At 45.6% G+C, this 23,523-nt stretch overlaps 1 protein-coding gene across 3 annotated transcripts in view; it reads right to left on the bottom strand.

Moving 5' to 3' along the window:
- KCNQ1 (potassium voltage-gated channel subfamily Q member 1) overlaps positions 1–23,523 on the bottom strand; it is a 159,710-nt gene that overhangs the window by 43,207 nt on the left and 92,980 nt on the right. The window lies entirely within an intron of this gene.

Below are 23,523 nucleotides of genomic sequence, written 5' to 3'. Positions count from 1 at the left end.
AGTTTTTTTGGGGTAGTTTTTGAAGCTGAGACTGAGCAGAAACTCTCCAAATCCTCCTACACATTGAAAAACACCTCAAAAATTTGATGTTCGGCAAATTTTCTGCCCGAACAAAAAAAAAAAAAAAATCAGCAAAAAACCACTCCATATGTTAATAGCCTAAGAGGTCAGTTTTTTTTCTGAAGCAAAACCTTGCTGCATAAACAGCAATTTGAATATGCCACCTTGTGGTTTTTCAATTGAAGTCAGAGTAATTGGAGTGGTTTTCATGTGGATTTTGGTGAGAAGCAACATCCACCTCCTTTTTCTTGTGCTTTATTAAAAGTGTGACCAATCTAAACAAGCACATACATCAGGCAGTCTGGGGTTTGACTGATGTCAACTAAAAACGGTTCTTGAATGTTTATATCGAGGTCTCCATTTGTCTCATCAATTAATAATCTGTGTGGGTGAGGACCAAAGCAAAATCTCAACTCTGAACGTTTGTGTTTTTCTCTTTAGATCATCTATGGGCAGCCTAAAAAAAACATGTAAAACAACAAAATTGCTTTTTTTTTGGTGCAGAATTCTAGCAGTTCTGAACTAAAAAAAAAAAAAAAAAAAATGCAAATATAAAAAAAGGCTTGGGGAGTCAAATCTACACCAAAGGGAAAAAAGGAAAAATGAAACAATAATTTGAGCAGATTGTTTTGGTGCTTTTTCATATATAGGACAATAAACTTCAACCCTGTTCCTCATGGCCAATAAAGATTTCACGGACACTCAGCCCGCGTTATTGTTGCAGGGGTCAATACTGTGCTTTGTTTTTTGTGTCAATCCACTGGGATCTAATAACCCTGTGCCTATCGAGAGATGAAAGAGTAGAGTTTAATGTGGTGGAGAGATCTGTGGAAAGTGTGCGGCCATGTCACTATAATCAGGGACTCGGGAAACCATATGGGATATTAGCATGACTGCTGTCTCTGGACTGCTCCAAAACAATCATGAGGAAGTAACAGTGAGGAGCCAGTGGCAGCTATGGATGCAAAGCCAATTCCGAGGGTGTAGATAGTCGTCACTCCCCAGATCACTTGGTCCCTGTAGACCTAGGGTTCCTCATAGACTCGCTGTCCTTACATTAGGTCAGACCACTCGTTACGTCCGGATGTGAGGTATATCTGGGATATTCAGATTTGTGCACTGCTGTACATGTCGCAGTGTATATTTGCTTTGAATGCCATGATGCATTGATGATGCACAGCAAGGACTGTACTCACTTCAGAAAGGAGTCATTTTACCTGACTTACAGGCCATTGTGTCTTAAAAAAAATATATGATCTGTTATACTTTATAGGACTTTGTAATGACTTCCAGGAATCAGCGGTCAAGTTGTAGACTTGACTAAGGCCGGAGACACACTGGTGCGAGATACGGCCGAGTCTCGCTGGTTAAAAGCAAGCTGTGGCACCTGCACTCCGGAGCGGAGCGTGCGGCCGCATAGCAATACATGGAGCTGCACGCTCCACTCCGGAGTGCCGGTGCCACAGCTTGCTTTTAACCAGCGAGACTCGGCCGTATCTCGCACCAGTGTGTCTCCGGCCTAAGTGAGAGCACACAACTTGATTGATGAAAATTGAGCTGGGGTGCTAATGAAAAGGATCAGATGAATCAGTCTGCAGAGAATGTGTCAGGCCATTCACAAGCTACCACTTACTAGATGAGCTAATACGCCTGTGATTGTTGTGGTCCTATGTTCCAAGATCAAAACCGAACTGACCATCTACAGGTTGGAAAAACCATCAGCGACTCCAGAAGCACAGATGGGTTCCACCCGGTTTTACAGATATCTCCTAGTCAATTGTCATTCAAAGGACTAATGCAAAAGACCATAAAAATTGCACGAGTGATATCAGTCATTATTCTGGGGCTATGCACATGTCCGATTATTTCATCAGACTGAGTCTATCCAAGGAAAACAAAAAAATAAAAAAAACAGTGTTCATGAGCTGCATCCGATTGTCGGATTGCACTCAGCCATTTATGTCTCTGGGTCTTTGGAAAAAAAAAAAACTGACCATGGTCAGATGACATCACAGTACAGTCCGATTCACACAAATCGAATGGAGTAGATGGAGAACATTTTTTTTTATTCTCCACATCCTAGAAAAATCAGATCACACTCTGAGAAAATCGGTCTGATTATACTAATCACACTCTGATCAGTTTGATCAGAGATAAAAACGGACGTGTGATCCTAGCTCAACTTCAAAATTTGCCAACCTTATTCATTTACAAAAACACTCTTCAAAAATATGTTTCTTATTTTCTAATCTCGTAATCTAAAGCTCTTTTACTGAAGTGAAGAAATGTCAAAACTTGCATTCTGTGGTGTTGAGACAGATGTTTAGAGCCCTAGTGATCTTGTAAAGACTCCTCATGCTTACATAACATTACACTTCTCTAAATGTCATGTTACACATTAAACTAAACACTTTAAAGTGGCCAAAAAAGTAATTTTCCACCAAGTGTCTGATTTTATTTTTACTCTTGGACATATGTGCCTTCCATGTCTGTTCTACAGAAATCCACTTGTACAGTTGATGCAATCAAACCTGTAACGCTGCCTAAAGGATATTTACTTTGGCAGGTTATCTGCTGGTATTTCAATATTTTGAGTTGGCGTTGGACACCATCTCCCTGCTCGTGCTTCCTTGTGAAGAGTGAAATAAAATACACAGTCATATTATACCAAAATTATTTCACAACCATCATTACTTATTTCCACATGGTCACTGGGGTCATCAGACGCCAAAGGCAAACATATCCGTATTGTTTCAGGCGTCAGATGGAATTGGATGACGCACTGATCTGTCTTTGTAGTGTCCATCCTTGCTCCAGTTACTACCAGCTTACTCCTCATTCCCCATTGATTTTGCAAACTCAAAAAGGGGATCAGGAAGAAAAGTTGACAGCTGAATGAGCATTTGGCTAACAGTAGAGTTGAGCGGATCCGGAAAATTTTGAATTTGTCTGCTCACTTGAATCTTCCTAGGAAATATTCTTCACAAATTTAATTTCCCTTATTATATTCTGGTGGTCATCTCATGCTATACTCTTCTCACCATCACCCATCCAGTCCTCGTGGGTTGTTCTAGTCCACATCCGCTTGTGATTATATCTCCGGGCTTCTCTAGGACTTCTGGCCAAGAAGGGTACTGCGCAAGACCATGGAAGGCCATAGCATTATGTTATGTGGCATGACCTTGCATGTGCCTGCGCAGAACCGTCCCAGGATTCATCAGAGTCGGAAGTCCTGGCTCACTGTGAGAGCTTAGGAGATGGGTAACAAAAGACTGGATAGGTAACCGTAAGGAGTTTAGGGGACGGAGAGGTGAACAGAAAGCCCAGAATTAAGTTGTTTTTTTTATTTTACCTTTTCATGCGCCTTTACGGTTCAGAAAAATGGGAGCCACCGTCTGCTTTTTTTCTGATGCCAAGCGGGAGTGAATTATGACAAAATACGCATTTTGGCCAACGCAGAATTTAGTAACTTTTGAGTAGAATTCAATTCTACTCAGATTTATTCGCTCAAGTCTAGCTAACAGCTATACAGGTCTATTGGTAAAAGCTAGATATAGATGGTTGATTTTGACCAGCAAAACGGAAATTTTTTTGTTTTACTATGTAGTCAAGTAGGATAACCATGCCATTTATTATCATGGCTAATCTCTAGATGACCTCTTCCTTAACTGTCAACTACCAAAAGTTACCCAAATTTACTTAATGGCATTTTGTTCAGAGAGAAGTTCTAATATGTATAAAGCCCTTATGCCTTGGTTGGATTTTCATAGATTCTTGCAGTGTATGCACCTTACAATTATACCTTCTCTTTGGCTTGTTTTTGGATTAGGGTAGTTAAATTCTCATGATGGGCATTTGGTGCATTTTGTTCTGCTGTATATTTTTGTGAGCAAAAAATAAAAAAACCAGCCTAGTGTATCGGATATATATATATATAAATCCTATCCCCGCTGTGCTTTTTTTTTTACGCTGTTCAAATGGACTTGTGGTGAGATTTTGAAATCTGCAACATGCCAATTTCTCCTGCGGTAAATATACACTTTATTTGCAGATTTTCCCTACAGCCTTGAATGAGATAGGGAAAATATGCAGATAAAATACACATATGCTTTGATTGCATTTCTGTAATGAAAACAAAATAAAAATGCATGTGATCCACACATAGTTTTAATAAAACTTTAGTGATAAGATCAAGTAACAGGAAATTTCCAAAATAAAAGCAGTTTTATTTAAAATATACCAAAAAGAGACGAAGGCCGCAGCTGAAAAAATAGGTAACCAAAAAACAAAATGCATTAAAAAAATGCATATAACCTAAATTCGCTAACTGGTGCAAAAATACAAAATCGCAGCATCAAAATGCACCAATTACTCATCATGGAAACTTAGCCTTACATAGCATTTTATAAAATTGCAATATATTAAAAATGAAATATTAAAAGTGTTCACCTATGACAACTGGGAGGACATAATGGTTTATAAGAGGCTTATATAGCAATAAAATGAAAACAGGACCCATGCACACTGTTGCTGGAGAAAATTGGCGTCACTCACGCTTCATCTATTTATGTCTAGTAGTAAAGATTATACATAGGCAGACGACTATCCAGACAACTTGGTTATAAATCAGCCTTGCACAGTGTAAAAGATCAAGTGTCCATCTCACATGTAGCTACAAGCACTGGTTTTATGGCTATGCTGGTTGCACGTTAACTGCTAAAAATACGGAGACATAAACAGGCATAGTAAATAATAGCGTTATAGAAGACATGCAGAGTCACAGCAGTGAGAAAACAATATTTTCCTGTAGAGAGTTTTAGGAGACCATATTTAGTAATACATCAATTCAAGTTTACCCTTGAAAATTTTTGCTAATTCTGAGGAACCCTAACTTCCATTTCTACCTCTAAAGGATAAGAGCGCCAAGGCTGGGATGAGAGGTAGGCAGGGTAGGGTACTCCTAGGCAGGGTAGGTACCTGCCTAGGGTGCCATCTCCTGCCCACCTGAGGGGGGGGCACAAAGAAAAAAAAAAAAACACTGACATTGCTGAATGCCTACGGCCACCCGTCACCTTTCTCCAGCTGCAGGCATTTATAACAGTGATGGCCGGGGCGCGGGTGCACAAGGGATCAGTGTCAGTCACTGACACCGGTCACCCCCATCTCTACTAGCGTCGCTCCTTCCCTGCACTCAACAGCATTCACAGGAGCTCTGGCACATTCAGAGGACGTCACAACGTAGGGACTTCGTCGCACCATTCAGCACTCACTGCTGAACCAGATGGAAGAGTAGATGGAGCTGCCCTGGACAGGGAGACTGGATTAGGTGAGTAAAAGCTTTTTACATTTTTATTCTATTTTCCATTTAACAGATTGGGTGCTATTATACCAAGGGCCTGTGGGGACATTCCAAGAGAAGCTGGCTATAGGGACATTCGTGGAGGGGCTGGCTATGTGGACATTACAAGGCAAAGGGTCCTTAACCATTTTCAGCATCGAATGAAAGTAAATCCACTCCAATTCAACGTAATAGACAAACGGACACTAAAGAGGACCTACGATCGATTAAAGGTTGTGACCATCTGATCCCATATCCCCCACACGTGACACACTATTCGGATGTGCCGCATGGAAGGAACGTATTAACCTACTGACATTGACTTCTGATTCATTTACCCACATCCTTTCCTCTGGACCATGACCCCTCAAGTGCACCAAGTATTGGAGAGAGCGGCAAACAAAACGCAAATCAACATTTCCTGCCAGCTGAAATTGTAAACCATCAATAATAATTGGGGGAGACGGTAAGGGTAACTGCTCCAGAGGCGCAACCCATTTCTTGAGCAATAACCTGTGAAAAACATTATGGATTTTAAGTGCTTGAGGTAGGTCAAGACAAAAAGCCACAGGGTTAATTACAGTTACCACCTTATAAGGACCAATGAAGAAGAAATCATCATTAACATTTCTGGTGGAAAGCCATACATGATCATTCACACTGAAGTCCGGACCTGACAAACATTTTTTTTTTTATCATACATGCCTTTGTAGCTGTACACCATAACCTTCAAGTACGTCTCTAAACTTTGATGAAAACATTCATTGACCATTCGTTTGAGGATGGAACACTAAGAAAAAAGGATAGATGCAAGCCCAGACGAGAACATAATGCCCTCCAAAATTTAGATATGAACTGTGTCCCCCGATCTGACACCACATCGGAGGGAACGCCGTGAAGCTTCACGATCTCACTTAAGCTAAAGTCTTTAGGTACCGTTACACTAAACGACTTAGCAACGATCACGACCAGGACGTGATCGTTGGTAAGTCGTTGTGTGGTCGCTGGGGAGCTGTCACACAGACAGCTCTCTCCAGCGACCAACGATCAGGGGAACGACTTCGGCATCATTGAAACGGTCTTCAACGATGCCGAAGTCCCCCTGCAGCACCCGGGTAACCAGGGTAAACATCGGGTTACTAAGTGCAGGGCCACGCTTAGTAACCCGATATTTACCCTGGTTACCATTGTAAACGTTAAAAAACAAAAAAAAACAAAACAGTACATACTCACATTCTGATGTCTGTCACGTCCCCCGGCGTCCACAGGGTTAAAACTGCTTTCGGCAGGAGCTCTGGTAATGCACGGGCTGCTGCCGAGAGCTTCCCTGCACTGAATGTCAGCGCCGGCCGTAAAGCAGAGCACAGCGGTGACGTCACCGCTGTGCTCTGCTTTACGGCCGGCGCTGACACAGTCAACCCTGTGGACGCCGGGGGACGTGACACATCAGAATGTGAGTATGTAGTTTTTTGTGTTTTTTTTTTTTTTTAAACTTTTACAATGGTAACCAGGGTAAATATTGGGTTACTAAGCGTGGCCCTGCACTTAGTAACCCGATATTTACCCTGGTTACAAGTGAACACATCGCTGGATCGGCGTCACACACGCCGATCCAGCAATGACAGCGGGTGATCAGCGACCCAAAAAAAAAAGGTCCTGATCATTCCCATCAACCAACGATCTCCCAGCAGGGGCCTGATCGTTGGTCGCTGTCACACATAACGAGATCGTTAGCGGGATCGTTGCTTACATCACCAAAAGCGTGACGATGCAACGATATCGTTAACGATATCGTTATGTGTGACTCAGCCTTTAGTGTTAGGGAGAGCACGTAAGACAATGAAGTGAGCCATTGTACTAATACTTACTGCTAATATTAGTTTTTTCAGGTGGATGAGGGAGGGTCAGTAATAAAATCCATGGAGAGATTTGACTGTGGTCTATCAGGTATAGTTAACAGTAGCAGAGATCCGGACAAACCAATATGTAGGGCCTTAGAAATCGCAAGATCATTACAGGTAGACACAAAATTGACCACATCCTGATGGTTGGCCTTCAAAAACAACAACAACAAAAAAAAGAGGTCCAAGGCTGCTTTACAACATGGGTGACCATCAAGAATAGAGTTATGATGCACCCATAAAATTTTCAGTCGCAAACGTAAAAGGCACAAAATTTCCCTGAAGGACAAGAAGCAGGGGCATCACACTAAGCCTTCAACACCTCACTCTCAAGCTCAGAAGACACGGTGGAGATGACCACCACCTCTTGTAAAATAGGGACAGTCATCTGAACTACCTCCCCCAAGGAAACTCTGGGACAAAGCATCAGCTCTGACGTTATTGATCCCAGGGTGGTCTGTGACAAAATTAAACCTGGCAAAAAACAAAGACCATCTAGCTTGTCTAGTAGAACCATTTAGCCCCAATAATCTGATTAAATAAATCAAGGATATGTGGGAGATGATAAAGGTCTTGAATGGTAATTATGTTGAAGTCGCTAAAATCTAAACAGGGACACAGACCCCCATCTTTCTTCATAAAGAAGAACCTCTTCTACCACAGCAGAAGATGAGGGTCTAAGGTGTCCCTCAGCAATCCTCTCAGATATGTAATCTTTCACTGCCTGATTTTCTGGACCAGAAAGGTTATGTAACCTAGTCTTGGGTAGTTTAGCTTCAGAGAGCAAATTATTGGGGTAATCATATGCACGATTGGTGGAGGGGGGTACTGTTTTTGGCACCATTTTTTCCAAGAATATATCCACAAAATAAGACAAAAAAAAGAAAAGAGGTTATAGATTTAGTGCAGATGGTAGAAATTATTCTTGCAGAAATCATTCCACCTGAATATTTCCCTTGACTCACAGTCAATCACACTATTATGCATCACCAACCAGGGAAGACTCAGTACAATACAAGTAGGAAGACTTTCCAAAACATAGCAAGAAAGAAGCTCCTTATGGAGAGCCCCTATGCGAAGGTTTACATAATGCGCTACTACATGAGTAAAACTTCCCTGACCGAGAGTTGCAGAGCTGATCACAAACATGGGGATGGACATCGACAGTACACTATGGGAGAGACCATGGGTCTGGGAGAACAAAGTATCAACTATATTGGCTTCTGCCCCACTCTCCAAGAAGACAGATATGATCTCAGTCTTCATACCAAAATCCAATACTGCAGGTAAGGTACAGTAAACTGAGATGTACATGCGGAGGAGATATACATGCCCAGGTTGTAATACAACCTGGGTTCAATTTTCCAAAGGGTTCTTGAGCTTATGTACAGAAGGGCAAACAAAAAAAAAAAAAAAAAGACCCTTTCAACCACAGAAGAAACACACCCCTGTCTTGAGACGATCACAATAGAATCATGCTAAGGAAAGACCCGCCCTAACTGCATCATATCATAGGGGCACACAAGAGAACTTTCAGCTTTAGTAAGTACAACTGGGGGCAGAGTCATTACAGGTCTATCCCTGAGGCGTCAATCAATTCATATGGCTAGAGCCATAGCGGCCTCAAGAGACTCAGGAGTTTCATAGAGCACCAGTACGTCTTTTAACCCGTCAGAGAGACCCTGAAGAAAATAGCTTCTCAAGGCAGGGCAACAGTGGCCCATCTACAGAATTATGAGCAAAACTCCTCAGCTGGCTAGTCTCACTGCTGGAGGTAACGTAGCTATGACTCCGAAAAGGAGGCACGGTCAGGATCATCATAAACGTGGCCTAAGGCTGCAAAGAAAATATCAACTAACCAGAACGGCTGAGACAGATGGAAGTGAAAAGGCCCAGGATTGAGGGTCTTCCTGCAAGAGGGAGATAATCCCCAACCATTGTTTCTCACTCCCATACGATCTTGGGCAAAAGCTTAAAATCGACCTGGCAAGCTTTACGAAAAACTACAAATTACCCTGTCCTCCCAAAACCTATCCAGAAGAGCCACTTTCGATTCAGTTTCAGCATAGCTGGCAGCTAGACCCATGATCTGCTATTGTTGCAAAATCCTTGATCACAGGTCTGTCAGTTCGAGAGACAGACTCTGCATCTGTTTTGCCAGGGTTGCAAGGAAATCTATATTGACATCCAGAAACTGTGGGCCAGTTATGGAGTCACGCTGGAGGCGAGAGGATTCTCCGTGTGCTAAATGAATGAGGGGAATACCAGGAAGGTATACAAAAAAGGCACTGGGAATATGACGACACATTTTCCTTCTCCCTAACTAGTGATGAGCGAGTGTACTCGTAGCTCAGGTTTTCCCGAACATGCTCGGGTGACCTCCAAGTATTTGTTAGTGTTGGGAGATTTAGTTTTCATCACGGCAGTTGAATTATTTACAGCTATTGGCCAGGCTGAGTACATGTGGGAGTTGCCTGGTTGCTAGGTAATCCCCACATGTAATCAAGCTAGCTAATAGCTGTAAATCATGCTGCTGAGGCGATGAAAACTTAATCTCTGAGCAGTCAAATACTCGGAGACCTGAGTGTGCTAGGCAAAACCCAAGCAACGAGTATACTCGTTCACCACTATCCCTAACACAAACCTGGATCTTGGATCCCTGTACTCCCCATCATCCCTTGATGGGTCCTTTCCCCGATGTGTGATCACGTGCTTAAGCCCTCATTGGCCCTGAACTTACCCTGTCTAGTGCTAGGCCAGCAAGACACTAGTCCCACTACTACAATAAGACAACACAATGAAGGAAAGACAAAGAGGAGAGAAAAGACAACAAAAAGACACTCCTCAGCTTCTCCAAAAATAAACTTCTCTACTGTAAAAGGAATGAACACATCAGCTTATCCAGATACAGGCTCCTTCAAAGAGGTCAGCTTGAAACATCTATAACCGGCAAGGAATGAAGCTAGAAGAAGGTTTATATATTGAAAGGGAGTGGTTACAAGGTGCTTTAGCTGAGTACTCAAGCTACAAGTTTACAAGTTAACAGCAAGATGGGAAAGGGTCCTTAACCTTTCCATCACCGAATGAAAGTAAATCCACTCCAATTCAAGTAATAGACAGATGGAAACTAATAAGGACCAGCAAACATTATGACCTTCTCATTCAAAATCCCCCAGGGGACTCATCAGGATGTGACACCCTTGTGACAATGGGCCTGACTTGACATTACAATTGATTGCTGTACTAAGCTTGGTGATGTACAGTATTTGTGTAATCAGTGTCATTCGGGTGATGTATTCATGTAAGGATGGTGGTTCTGGTGATGTATTCATACTGATGATGATATTTATGTTGTATTTATTTACTGACAGTGGTTCTTGTGATGTATTAATGTACCAATAGTGGTTCTGGTGATTCATTTATCTAGTTATAGTGGTTCTAGTGACCTATTAATTGACCGATGATGGTTTTGGTGCCATTTTTATGTTCAATTGATGGCTCTGATGATTTATGTACTGATTATTAATTTGGTTTCATATTCATGCACAAATGATGGTTCTCCTGAGGAATACAGCACCAGAACCATCATCACAACATGCATACATCATCAGAGCCACCAATAGTACATGAATTCAGCACCAGAACAACTATTACTACATGGAGAGGTCACCACAACCACCATCACTACAGAAATACGAGACCAGAACTACCATCAGTACATGAATAATTCACCAGAACCACTATCCATACAGGAATATGGCACCAGAACCACCATCAGTTTTGTTGCAAACTGTATTTAGTTGTATGACGGATATAAAAACCATCATACATATCCCTTTATAATGAGGTCTGTTTAGCTTTCTTTGGGGTATTCACCAAATGCTGCACACCTTAATTGAAACCAAACAGCCCCCATTATAGTTAAGTAATATTAACTTCCATGACTGTTCTTGGGTTTGACATTTAAGATATAGGATATCAGGGATGAATATCGCATTTTCTCCCTGGAATCGTGCTACTGGTCTGCAAGCAATGATTGATTCCATATCTAAACTATGAAAACACACTCCCTGTTGAGCCTCACCTCTAAAGTACAGTTACTTCACTTGACTACGGGTTCTCTTCTATGGCAAAAAGGAAGAGTGCTGATTATCCATCGAGTTTCTTAGGTATTTGTGATTCAATTACAGAAATTGACAATACCACCTGCTTCTATTTTATACAATGCAGAAGACTGCATTGGCCAGAGAAGACTGACAATCTTGAGAGCAAGTCAGCAGGTCTCCCAATAGTGCATGGGAGCTATCACATCACAGTGTAGCACTGCCAAACATGGCCAGTATAGAAACTGAGGCAGGGAATGCAGCAGCCATTTTGGGGCAAATCCGTTTGGTGATAGGATGTCATAGTTCACAGCTTAGCTATAGAAATACAAAAGAAAAGGCCCCCAAAACTTAATTATTATTTATTTATTTATATAGCACCATTAATTCCATGGTGCTGTACATGAGAAAAGGGGTTACATACAGGGTTATAGATATTGTTAACAAACAAATTTACAATGACAGACTGGTACGGAGGGGAGAGGACCCTGTCCTTGAGGACTTACATTCTTTCGGATAATGGGGAAGAGACAGGAGGTCGAGGTGCTGCAGCACTGGTGGTGGTGAGTGGTGAGGCGGCAGCTGAATATACTATACAGATATTGGGTGACAAAACAGTAATATGGTGGTGGTAGTGTGATGATCTGGGGCTATTTTGCTGTTTCAGGACCTATGTGACACCAAGTTTAAGCACACTTGGGCTATGCAGCAGGACAATGATTCAAAACACACCAGCAAGTACACCTCTGATTGGCTTAAGAAAACAAAAATAAAACTTTGGAGTGGCCTAGTCAAACTTCTGACCTTAATCCGATTGAGATGATGTGGCATGACCTTAAAAAGGCGGTTCATGCTCGGAAACCCTCCATTGTGGCCGAATTACAATAATTCTGCAAAGATGAGTGGGCCAAACTTTCTCCAGAGCGTTGAAAAGACGCATTGCCAACTATCGCAAACACTTGATTGCAGTTGTTGCTGCTAAGGGTGGCCAACCAATTATTAGTCAAATTCCACAAATAAAGAAAATAATGGGATGGCACTAGAACCATACAAGTTCTCTAGCTTGACGCTAATGAAGGACCGCTGATTAGCAGGTTTCACGACAGCTGTGGGTATCTGGTGCTCAGCATGAAAACAGCAATGATGTAAAAAATGCACAAAGAAATGAAAAAATGCAGCACTCACCCAATTTGTTGCTGTGTAATTTCGTGAAATTTATTAAAGACAAGCTTTAAAATCCATCAGGACAGCAGGTACATGTAGAGGGTGCGGTAAATGGAGTACGGACGACGGCCGTTTCGCACTGCAAGTGCTTCGACGGGTCCAGAGAACAGATTACGCTACGTCATTTCCTTTTAATGACATAATAGGGCATATTCTTTTTCATTTTGAGATGTTACTAAGAGTAAGTAATTTTTATAAATAAGATGGTAAAGCACTGTACTGAATTGAATTGTTGCTGTCATGTATACATATATATATATATATATATATATATCTCATTATAAGAGTGAGAAATATCATTACAACCTTCATAATTGTATGTCTGTATAAGGATTACTTGTTTATTACGTCTTATTCACTATGGATTTTCACTGTTGTTATCACATTATAATTATATGTTAATACGCTTGAGATCCCTTAAAAGGAAATGACGTAGCGTAATCTGTTCTCTGGACCCGTCGAAGCACTTGCAGTGCGAAACGGCAGTCGTCCGTACTCCATTTACCGCACCCTCTACATGTACCTGCTGTCCTGATGGATTTTAAAGCTTGTCTTTAATAAATTTCACGAAATTACACAGCAACAAATTGGGTGAGTGCTGCATTTTTTCATTTCTTTGTGCATTTTTACAACCAATTATTAGGTTTAGGGGGCATTCGCTTTTTCACACAAGGCCCTTTAGGTTTGGATTTCTTTTTCCCTTAATATAGACCTTCATTTAAAAACTGCATTTTGTTTTTACTTGCGTTATTTTTGTCTAATATTTCAAATTGTTTGGTGATCTGAAACATTAAGTGTGACAAACATGCAAAAGAATAGGAAATTAGTAAGGGGGCAAACACTTTCACACAACTGTATGTCGAAGTCACTTGGACATTACTAAGGCTGTGTTTGCGTTAAAGATTTAAAAAAAAAGGTCAAGTCCTATGAGACCTTCGAATGCCATACTTTTTTCAGGGCAACTGGATACCCTGCGATTCAAGGCATATTTACCTGCTATGAATTTCTTACTTAATCGTCAAAATTCAAAACATTATCTTTGATAATCCTTACCGGATACTTATTTGCCTGATATGCTAATGAGGTTTCATTCTTGGTAGAAAATAAGTTGATGTAAAACATGTAGTTCAGTGTTTTCTACGCCTTTTTGTTAATGTTGAACACTGAGCAAGTTTATACCACTCATTGAAAAACGGTGACCGCTCAAGCTGGACCAACTACCATAGGTTCCTTCGCTGCTATGGGATTGCGTATATGTTATGTACATCTTTGTCTATAACCAGGCAGGACTGGCCATCGATCAATTCTGGCAAATGCCAAATGGGCCAGGCCGGCAGTGGGCTGCATTGTTCTTTTAACACTTGACAGTATGGGTGAACTCAGAAAGCTACCATCTGCATAGTTGTAGTCACGTGCCAATTAGTATTCAACGTTGAGAGACGCAGATGAGACTAGTCGGCATTTGGCCAACAAGTGCGTGAATTGCATAATAATGATCACGTGACAACTGCTGGAACTAGCAAGCACAGCCAAATCCTAATGGTTTGTATATTACACACATAATTCATCAAACTGAACTACAAGATGCCAAAACCTTTTTCAGGGGTGTAAAACACTGTGAATCACCAGTATGATGGTATTAGTCTGTCAATATGTGGTGATATAAGTCAGATATAAGTCATGCAGTAGCAGTATTATTTGATCTTATATTGCAGTATTCTTGGTGTCTCTAGGCATTGTAATATTTGTAATAGAGACTCCCCATTTAGGGAAAGGGAGGGTAAAACACGGGCCTGTGTGCCAGTCTGACCCGGTGTAAAACTCATTCCCAGACTACAGGCTGCCATTACCCAATATGCATTGCTATGTTGGGCAACAACTGATCACTGCCTTGGACCTGCCCTCTGCCTTTGACACAGTGGACCATTCCCTATTACTACAGACCCTCTCATCCCTTGGCATCACAGACTTGGCCCCATCCTGGATCTCGTCATACCTAACTGACCGAACATTCACCGTCTCCCATTCACACACCACCTCCTCACCTTGGCCCCTATCTGTCGGAGTCCCGCAAGGTTCAGTTCTAGGGCCCCTGCTCTTCTCCATTTACACTTTTGGCCTGGGACAGCTCATAGAATCTCACGGTTTTCAGTATCATCTCTATGCTGATGACACACAGATCTACATCTCTGGACCAGATATCACCACCCTACTAACCAGAATCTCTCAATGTCTATCCGCTATTTCATCCTTCTTCTCCGCTAGATTTCTAAAACTTAAAATGGCCAAAACAGAATTCATTGTCTTTCCCCCATCTCACGCGACCCCCCCCCCCCCAATGAACCTATCCATTACAGTAAACGGCTGCCCACTCTCCCCAGTCCCACAAGCTCGCTGCCTCGGGGTAATCCTTGACACTGATCTCTCCTTCAAACCGCAAATCCAAGCCCTTTCCACTTCCTGCCGCCTTCAACTCCAAAATATTTCACGGATCCGTACACTCCTAAACCAAGAATCTGCAATAACCCTAGTCCATGCCCTCATCATCTCCCGCCTCGACTACTGTAACCTCCCCGCTATCACTCTCGCACCCCTCCAATCTATTCTAAACTCCACTGCCCGACTAATCCACCTGTCCCCCCGCTATTCCCCGGCCTCTCCCCTCTGTCAATCCCTTCACTGGCTCCCCATTACCCAAAGACTCCAGTACAAAAGCCTAACCATGACATACAAAGCCATCCACAACCTGTCTCCTCCATACATCTGTGACCTCGTCTCCCGATACTTTCCTGCACGCAACCTCCGATCCTCACAAGATCTCCTTCTCTACTCCCCTCTTATCTCCTCTTCCCACAATCACATACAAGATTTCTCTCGTGCATCACCTCTACTCTGGAACTCTCTACCACAACATATCAGACTCTCACCTACCATAGAAACCTTCAAAAAGAACCTGAAGACCCACCTCCTCCAGCAAGCCTACAACCTGCAGTAACCACCGATCGACCAAACCACTGCACGACCAGCTCTATCCTCACCTACTGTATCCTCACCCATCCCTTGTAGATTGTGAGCCCTCGCGAGCAGGGTCCTCTCTCCTCCTGTACCAGTTGTGACTTGTATTATTAAAGATTATTGTACCTGTTTTTATGTATACCCCTCCTCACATGTAAAGCGCCATGGAATAAATGGCACTATAATAATAAATAATAATAATAATCACAACATAATTATATACTTGGTTCCAATCCATTAATCCTTACAAAGTAGTCACTATTTAATTTGGCTTTAAGCAACAATATTCTTCAGCAGGTCACACAGTCGTGTGAATTTATCTCCTGCAGTGAAGGAAAATCCAAAGGCAAAACATGGAGATAACCTGGTAGCAATTATAAAATGTTCACTTCTAGGTCAGTACAAATCCCTTGAGATTAAGAAGCCACTTGATCAAACAAATTTAGAAGGTGTCTGTAACATCCACTAAATGTCTCGTGGAAAGAATAGGGCTCGTTGTTGAGGGACCTTAAAAGAGAAATTGCATGTGTCCAGTAATTACGTGTTTGTAGAGCAGTACAACTATGACGGGTAGGTGCCAGGAAACTATTCTAATGGGGCAGGTCTATAGCATCAATATTGTTCAACATGACTAAATTGTGGCCAAAAAAAACCCCCGCAGGTGTCAATGTACACATATAGACATCTCGGGGCAGATTCATCAAGACTGGCACAGAGCAGGAATCCACAATGCCAGTGTTCCTGAACTAGAAAGTGCAGAATTCATTAGGAGACACACGCAACTTCGGCGCATCTTGTAGAGTTGCATGTGCCTCCATACACTACACCAGAAATGCTGCTGCAGTCCAAGACTGAAGTAGCATCAACGACATAGAAAAAGTTGAGGCATTTGATTGGCGGACTTTGAAACAACCCTCACCGGCGGCTCCCCAGAGCCACCCATTTCGTCAAATCGGAGTCAATCTGGCATGAAGACGCCAAAAGTCATAAGAAATATTTCTTCAAAAATTGTGACTTTTCAAAGCGTTTATGACAGTTTTATGGTTCCATTTTGTGCATTTTTTCTTTTCTTTTTTTAAATGACAGGAAAACCAAATATATTTGTGAATTGTGAATATACCGTAAAAGAGCAATGCCATCTCTGACTGTTTGTATTTGGCAGAGGAGTCAAAGAAATTAAAGTCTCATGTGAACAACATTGAGATTTATTTTAGCATATGTAATATAGCTCCAGCATCCATCATACAAATCCAGGATTTACAGCTATATTACAAACACTAAAATGCAGTCATATAATATATGGCTGGAAAAACCCTTACAGCGGCCACGAAGCCTGTGCGTTGGTAGATGGCGCTCCATTGGTTCTGTATTACACATATGATGTATAGCACCCCTCTAAATGCACCCTGTTAGACTTTTGTTAATCTATATATATGTATGTACAATATTCCATCTTTTTAAGGGGCATTTCCGCTGGCTGATAATCGTCAAAACTGTTCACAATAATTATGTAATGTGAATGTATAGGCCCCACTTTAGAGCGATTAGCATGGGCGACACATGAGAGTGCGGCACTCTGTACCCCATTCACTCTCTCCTAGGTATTTGAGGCTTTAGTAATGAGGGTAGTGTTTGTGTTTGATAGGTTTCACTTTAGTTTCTCCTCTCACCCCACTATAATTTACCTCAGGTCATTGTCACGGTATGTTCTGTTCACCTCTCCTCCCGCAGAGGGGTTTAATGGTACTCACTTTCTAGATTTTTCTTCTTCCAATCAGCTCATAGAGAAGCTTTTGGCACCAATCATTTGATTGGCAGAGGGATTTAAGTTGGAATCCCTCTGCCAATCAAATCAAGATTAGGAATCAGAAGAGGGATATAAAGCCTGAGATTACGGTTATCGGTGTCAGTGCCAGCCGGTGAAGCAGCTCCCCACAAAGTCTGAATGGAAGAGCCCTTAAACCTCATTGCTGCCAGAGTGAAGGAGTGGGGGTGAAGACTGGCTGAAGAAGATTCTACTCTCCAGCGGTGATGAAGATATCTCCAGTGTGGAAGAAGCCAGCATGACAGAGGCAGCAAAAGAACAGGAAGAAGCGGGACCAGCGCTTGACAACAGCATGGACAGGCCTGACCGAACCACGCAGGAAGCGGAAACAGAAGAGACATTACTCACCACCGGGAGGTTAGAGGAATAAGAAGAAATGCTGGGGCAGGTCAGCTTCACTGAATGAGCCTCTGAGCCAAGCGGGCAAAGCAGAGGAATGGAATACATAGTTGGCCAGTCAGGCGCAGAGCAGTTCGGAGCAGGGCAGCCACCAGCAGAGTGACGTGCTAGAGCCAGCCCAGCCACGGAGGAGAGCCTTAATAATGGTTATTACATTAGAGATGGGCGAACAGATGCCTGTGGATGTTAATTATACAGGCATGTCATTAAAGGTTTCACTGAATTTGTTAATCGTTCGGTTGGCAAGGCTAACATGCCAAGTGTTAATCTGGATGGAAGTTCTTTACCTGGGGCTAGAAGGGCTAATGGCCCACCTGCCAACGTAAATATGAATGTTTCACCTACTGGTTTATCCTCCTGTGGAAAAGCGGGATTTTATTAATAACACTAGATGGCAGCCCGATTCTAAAGAAGCGGGAGTCTAAAATCCATATATACTTTATTTATTCAAATGTAAGAATAATACAATTAATAAATAATAGTAAGAAAGAACAAAAAATGGCTGCACTCACCAGCTCTTGACAATTCTTGACAGTACGGCACATTTCTGATTGGTCGCTCGCGGCAGGCGGCAATTAATCAGAAAAGTGCCGCGCACCACGAAGGCATATATCTTTGTCCACCCTGAGCGGGTGTAGGACGCTGGTGACGTCACTTATCTCCGGACATTATCTCCGGACAAAGCCACGGAAGTTGGCACAAATTGCCGGAAGTAGTATTCTAGGCAATTATATATTAGATTGTCCTGTCACCAGCCATGTGTACGATTATCGGCCGAAAGCCTCTCTGGAACCAATAATCACCCCATGTAAAGGTATCTTTATAAGTTAAAGATTCAGAATACTATGACTTGTATCATATCCTGAACAGTCAAGTTTTTTATGAACCGTTAAGGTTTTCTGGTTGAAGTAAAAAAAACTCTGAGTGTTTACAGTTTGAAACCATAAAATGTTGAAAAATTATGTCATTCTTGAGTATATCACTCAATGGTGCTCATAAACGTGTCAAATTTGATCTATAATATACTTTAATCTTTAATATACTTAAGAACAGGGCCCCAGACATCACACAGGGGGTCTGAAACACCGCACAGTGGTCCAAAATATCGCTGTGCTCTGCCTGGGGCCCCATATGCTGCCTGGGGCCCCTGTGCTCTGCCTGGGGCCCCTGTGCTCTGCCTGGGGCCCCTGTGCTCTGCCTGGGGCCCCATATGCTGCCTGGGGCCCCTGTGCTCTGCCTGGGGCCCTATATGCTGCCTGGGGCCCCTGTGCTCTGCCTGGGGCCCCTGTGCTCTGCCTGGGGCCCCATATGCTGCCTGGGGCCCCATATGCTGCCTGGGGCCCCATATGCTGCCTGGGGCCCCTGTGCTCTGCCTGGGGCCCCTGTGCTCTGCCTGGGGCCCCTGTGCTCTGCCTGGGGCCCCTGTGCTCTGCCTGGGGCCCCTGTGCTCTGCCTGGGGCCCCTGTGCTCTGCCTGGGGCCCCTGTGCTCTGCCTGGGGCCCCTGTGCTCTGCCTGGGGCCCCTGTGCTCTGCCTGGGGCCCCTGTGCTCTGCCTGGGGCCCCTGTGCTCTGCCTGGGGCCCCTGTGCTCTGCCTGGGGCCCCATATGCTGCCTGTGGCCACTGTGCTCTGCCTGGGGCCCCATATGCTGCCTGGGGCCACTGTGCTCTGCCTGGGGCCCCATATGCTGCCTGGGGCCACTGTGCTCTGCCTGGGGCCACTGTGCTCTGCCTGGGGCCCCATATGCTGCCTGGGGCCCCTGTGCTCTGCCTGGGGCCCCTGTGCTCTGCCTGGGGCCCCTGTGCTCTGCCTGGGGCCCCTGTGCTCTGCCTGGGGCCCCTGTGCTCTGCCTGGGGCCCCTGTGCTCTGCCTGGGGCCCCTGTGCTCTGCCTGGGGCCCCTGTGCTCTGCCTGGGGCCCCATGTTCTGCCTGGGGCCCCTGTGCTCTGCCTGGGGCCACTGTGCTCTGCCTGGGGCCACTGTGCTCTGCCTGGGGCCCCATATGCTGCCTGGGGCCCCTGTGCTCTGCCTGGGGTCCCATATGCTGCCTGGGGCCCCTGTGCTCTGCCTGGGGCCCCATAGGCTGCCTGGGGCCCCATAGGCTGCCTGGGGCCCCTGTGCTCTACCTGGGACCACTGTGCTCTGCCTGGGGCCCCTGTGCTCTGCCTGGGGCCCCTGTGCTCTGCCTGGGGCCCCTGTGCTCTGCCTGGGGCCCCTGTGCTCTGCCTGGGGCCCCTGTGCTCTGCCTGGGGCCCCTGTGCTCTACCTGGGGCCACTGTGCTCTGCCTGGGGCCCCATATGCTGCCTGGGGCCCCTGTGCTCTGCCTGGGGCCCCATATGCTGCCTGGGGCCCCTGTGCTCTGCCTGGGGCCACTGTGCTCTGCCTGGGGCCCCATATGCTGCCTGTGGCCACTGTGCTCTGCCTGGGGCTTCATATGCTGCCTGGGGCCCCTGTGCTCTGCCTGGGGCTTCATATGCTGCCTGGGGCCCCTGTGCTCTGCCTGGGGCCCCTGTGCTCTGACTGGGGCCCCATATGCTGCCTGGGGCCCCTGTGCTCTGCCTGGGGCTACTGTGCTCTGCCTGGGGCCCCATATGCTGCCTGGGGCCCCTGTGCTCTGTCTGGGGCTACTGTGCTCTGCCTGGGGCCCCATATGCTGCCTGGGGCCCCTGTGCTCTGTCTGGGGCTACTGTGCTCTGCCTGGGTGTAGGACACTGGTGATGTCACTTATCTCCGGACATTAGCTCCGGACATTAGCTCCGGACAAAGCCACGGAAGTTGGCACAAATTGCAGGAAGTAGTATTCTAGGCAATTATATATTAGATGGGCATTTCCTGAAGGAAATACATGGTGCTTGAACAGCGCTACCAGCTTTACAGCAGCACTTTTCACACACGGGACTGGGGGGCACGCTTACTTTTGCACCCGGGGGCGCGCTTACTTTTGCACCCGGGGGCGCGCTTACTTTTGGGGCCGGCCTCCGATTTGGTGGGCGGGGCCCCTCGGCCTCCGATTTGGTGGGCGGGGCCCCTCGGCCTCCGATTTGGTGGGCGGGGCCCCTCGGCCTCCGATTTGGTGGGCGGGGCCCCTCGGCCTCCAATTTGGTGGGCGGGGCCCCTCGGCCTCCAATTTGGTGGGCGGGGCCCCTCGGCCTCCAATTTGGTGGGCGGGGCCCCTCGGCCTCCAATTTGGTGGGCGGGGCCCCTCGGCCTCCAATTTGGTGGGCGGGGCCCCTCGGCCTCCAATTTGGTGGGCGGGGCCCCTCGGCCTCCAATTTGGTGGGCGGGGCCCCTCGGCCTCCAATTTGGTGGGCGGGGCCCCTCGGCCTCCAATTTGGTGGGCGGGGCCCCTCGGCCTCCAATTTGGTGGGCGGGGCCCCTCGGCCTCCAATTTGGTGGGCGGGGCCCCTCGGCCTCCAATTTGGTGGGCGGGGCCCCTCGGCCTCCAATTTGGTGGGCGGGGCCCCTCGGCCTCCAATTTGGTGGGCGGGGCCCCTCGGCCTCCAATTTGGTGGGCGGGGCCCCTCGGCCTCCAATTTGGTGGGCGGGGCCCCTCGGCCTCCAATTTGGTGGGCGGGGCCCCTCGGCCTCCAATTTGGTGGGCGGGGCCCCTCGGCCTCCAATTTGGTGGGCGGGGCCCCTCGGCCTCCAATTTGGTGTGTGTTCTGCCTGGGGCCACTGTGCTCTGCCTGGGGCCCCATATGCTGCCTGAGGCCCCTGTGCTCTGCCTGGGGCCCCATATGCTGCCTGGGGCCCCTGTGCTCTGCCTGGGGCCCCATGTTCTGCAGAACATGGGGCCCCTGTGCTCTGCCTGGGGCCACTGTGCTCTGCCTGGGTGTAGGACACTGGTGACGTCACTTATCTCCGGACAATAGCTCCGGACAAAGCCACGGAAGTTGGCACAAATTGCAGAAAGTAGTATTCTAGGCAATTATATATTAGATGCCTGCTAATAGGGTAAATGTTACCCGGAATGTGAGACCTTGCTGTAGATGGGGATAGGAATTTGTGTGATGCTGCTGCTGTTTGGGTTAATCCTCCCAAGAAAGAGAGGAAAGCGAATAATAAGGCTAGTAGTGGGTCAGCAGCTCAGTTTAGATACAATAGCGTACCAGGAAATTTGTTTAAAATGGTTAACGTGATATGTCTCCACTTGGCTTTCATTTAACCCTTAAAGTGAAAAAAAATAAATTTGGAGCGGTGATTACATTGATATATTTTAATTATTACCTTCGGTTAGAGAACATAAAGCTGAAAAGAATTTTGATAAAGATGATAAGAAACGTACTGTATTTAAGTACCGTAACTTTCATAACTGGGTACAGGCGTTTTGTGTTTATGCATCGATTTTTTGTGAAAAATCTCCGGATAAATGTCCAGGACTCTTTCAGCATCTTGAAATAGTGTTTGAGGCCTCTAGGAACTTTGGTGGGTCTGCATGGTATATGTACGACGACATGATCCTTCAAAGAAATGGCGGTACATCCTATGAGGAGGTGGGGTCAGAAAGAAGTTGGTTGATGGATCAGTCATACAATCCCCCAGAATGCAATGACTTTCAGAGAGATAATTGTTCAGAGTTCATTTCGGAAAGGAGTCTGCTTCGCTTTCAATTAAGGAAAATGTATGTGGCTCAATAATTGCCATCCATTTCATATATATCGTTTGACCAAGCTGTTGATTTAATTGGTCAAGGTGCTTTAATGGCTAGAGCAGACATTAAAACTGCTTTTAGGCTACCGCAGGTCTCACTGTGATTGCTTCTTAATTTATTTGGCTTTCAATTTTTATTTTGACAAAGCATTAGCCACGGGCTTTACATTGTCTTGTTTTTATTTTGAATAATTGTTTTTGGTTTTTAATCCGGCAGTTAGTTATGAATGTTTCCAAGGTGGGTTCCTTCATTATCTAGAAGACTTTTTGTTTGTTAGTGGATCTACGGTAGTTCAGATGATCGCATGGTATTGTTTGTAGTGCTATTGCCGGCGCCCTGCATGGTGTCCCCTTCGCCCTCCATGAAGGGACGCTGGCTTACTCACTGCCGTGGCCCTCAGCGTGCTCCTGGATGCTGGCTGACTCACTGCCCAGGCCCTCAGCGTGCTCCTGGATGCTGGCTGACTCACTGCCCAGGCCCTCAGCGTGCTCCTGGATGATGGATTACTCACTGCCCAGGCCCTCAGCGTGCTCCTGGATGATGGATTACTCACTGCCCTGGCCCTCAGCATGCTCCCGAATGCTAGCTTACTCACTGTCATGGCCCTCAGCAAGCTCCTGGGTGCTAGCTTACTCACTGCCATGGCCCTCAGCGTGCTCCTGGATGCTGGCTTACTCACTGCCCTGGCCCTCAGCGTGCTCCTGGATGCTAGCTTACTCACTGCCATGGCCCTCAGCGTGCTCCTGGATGCTGGCTCACTCACTGCCCTGGCAATCAGCGTGCTCCTGGATGCTGGCTTACTCACTGCCCTGGCCCTCAGCATGCTCCTGGATGCTGGCTTACTCACTGCCCAGGCCCTCAGGGTGCTCCTGGATGCTGGCTTACTCACTGCCATGGCCCTCAGCATGCTCCTGGATGCTGGCTTACTCACTGCCCTGGCCCTCAGCGTACTCCTGCTGCTTCCTCGTGTGCGCATGCGTCACCCCTGCTCTTAAAAGAGGCAGCCCA

Source organism: Ranitomeya variabilis, chromosome 2, assembly GCF_051348905.1.
Source record: "Ranitomeya variabilis isolate aRanVar5 chromosome 2, aRanVar5.hap1, whole genome shotgun sequence".
NCBI classification, from domain to species: domain Eukaryota; kingdom Metazoa; phylum Chordata; class Amphibia; order Anura; family Dendrobatidae; genus Ranitomeya; species Ranitomeya variabilis.
The sequence above is the reverse complement of the archived record's forward strand: the minus strand, read 5'-3'. Positions and strand labels throughout refer to the sequence as shown.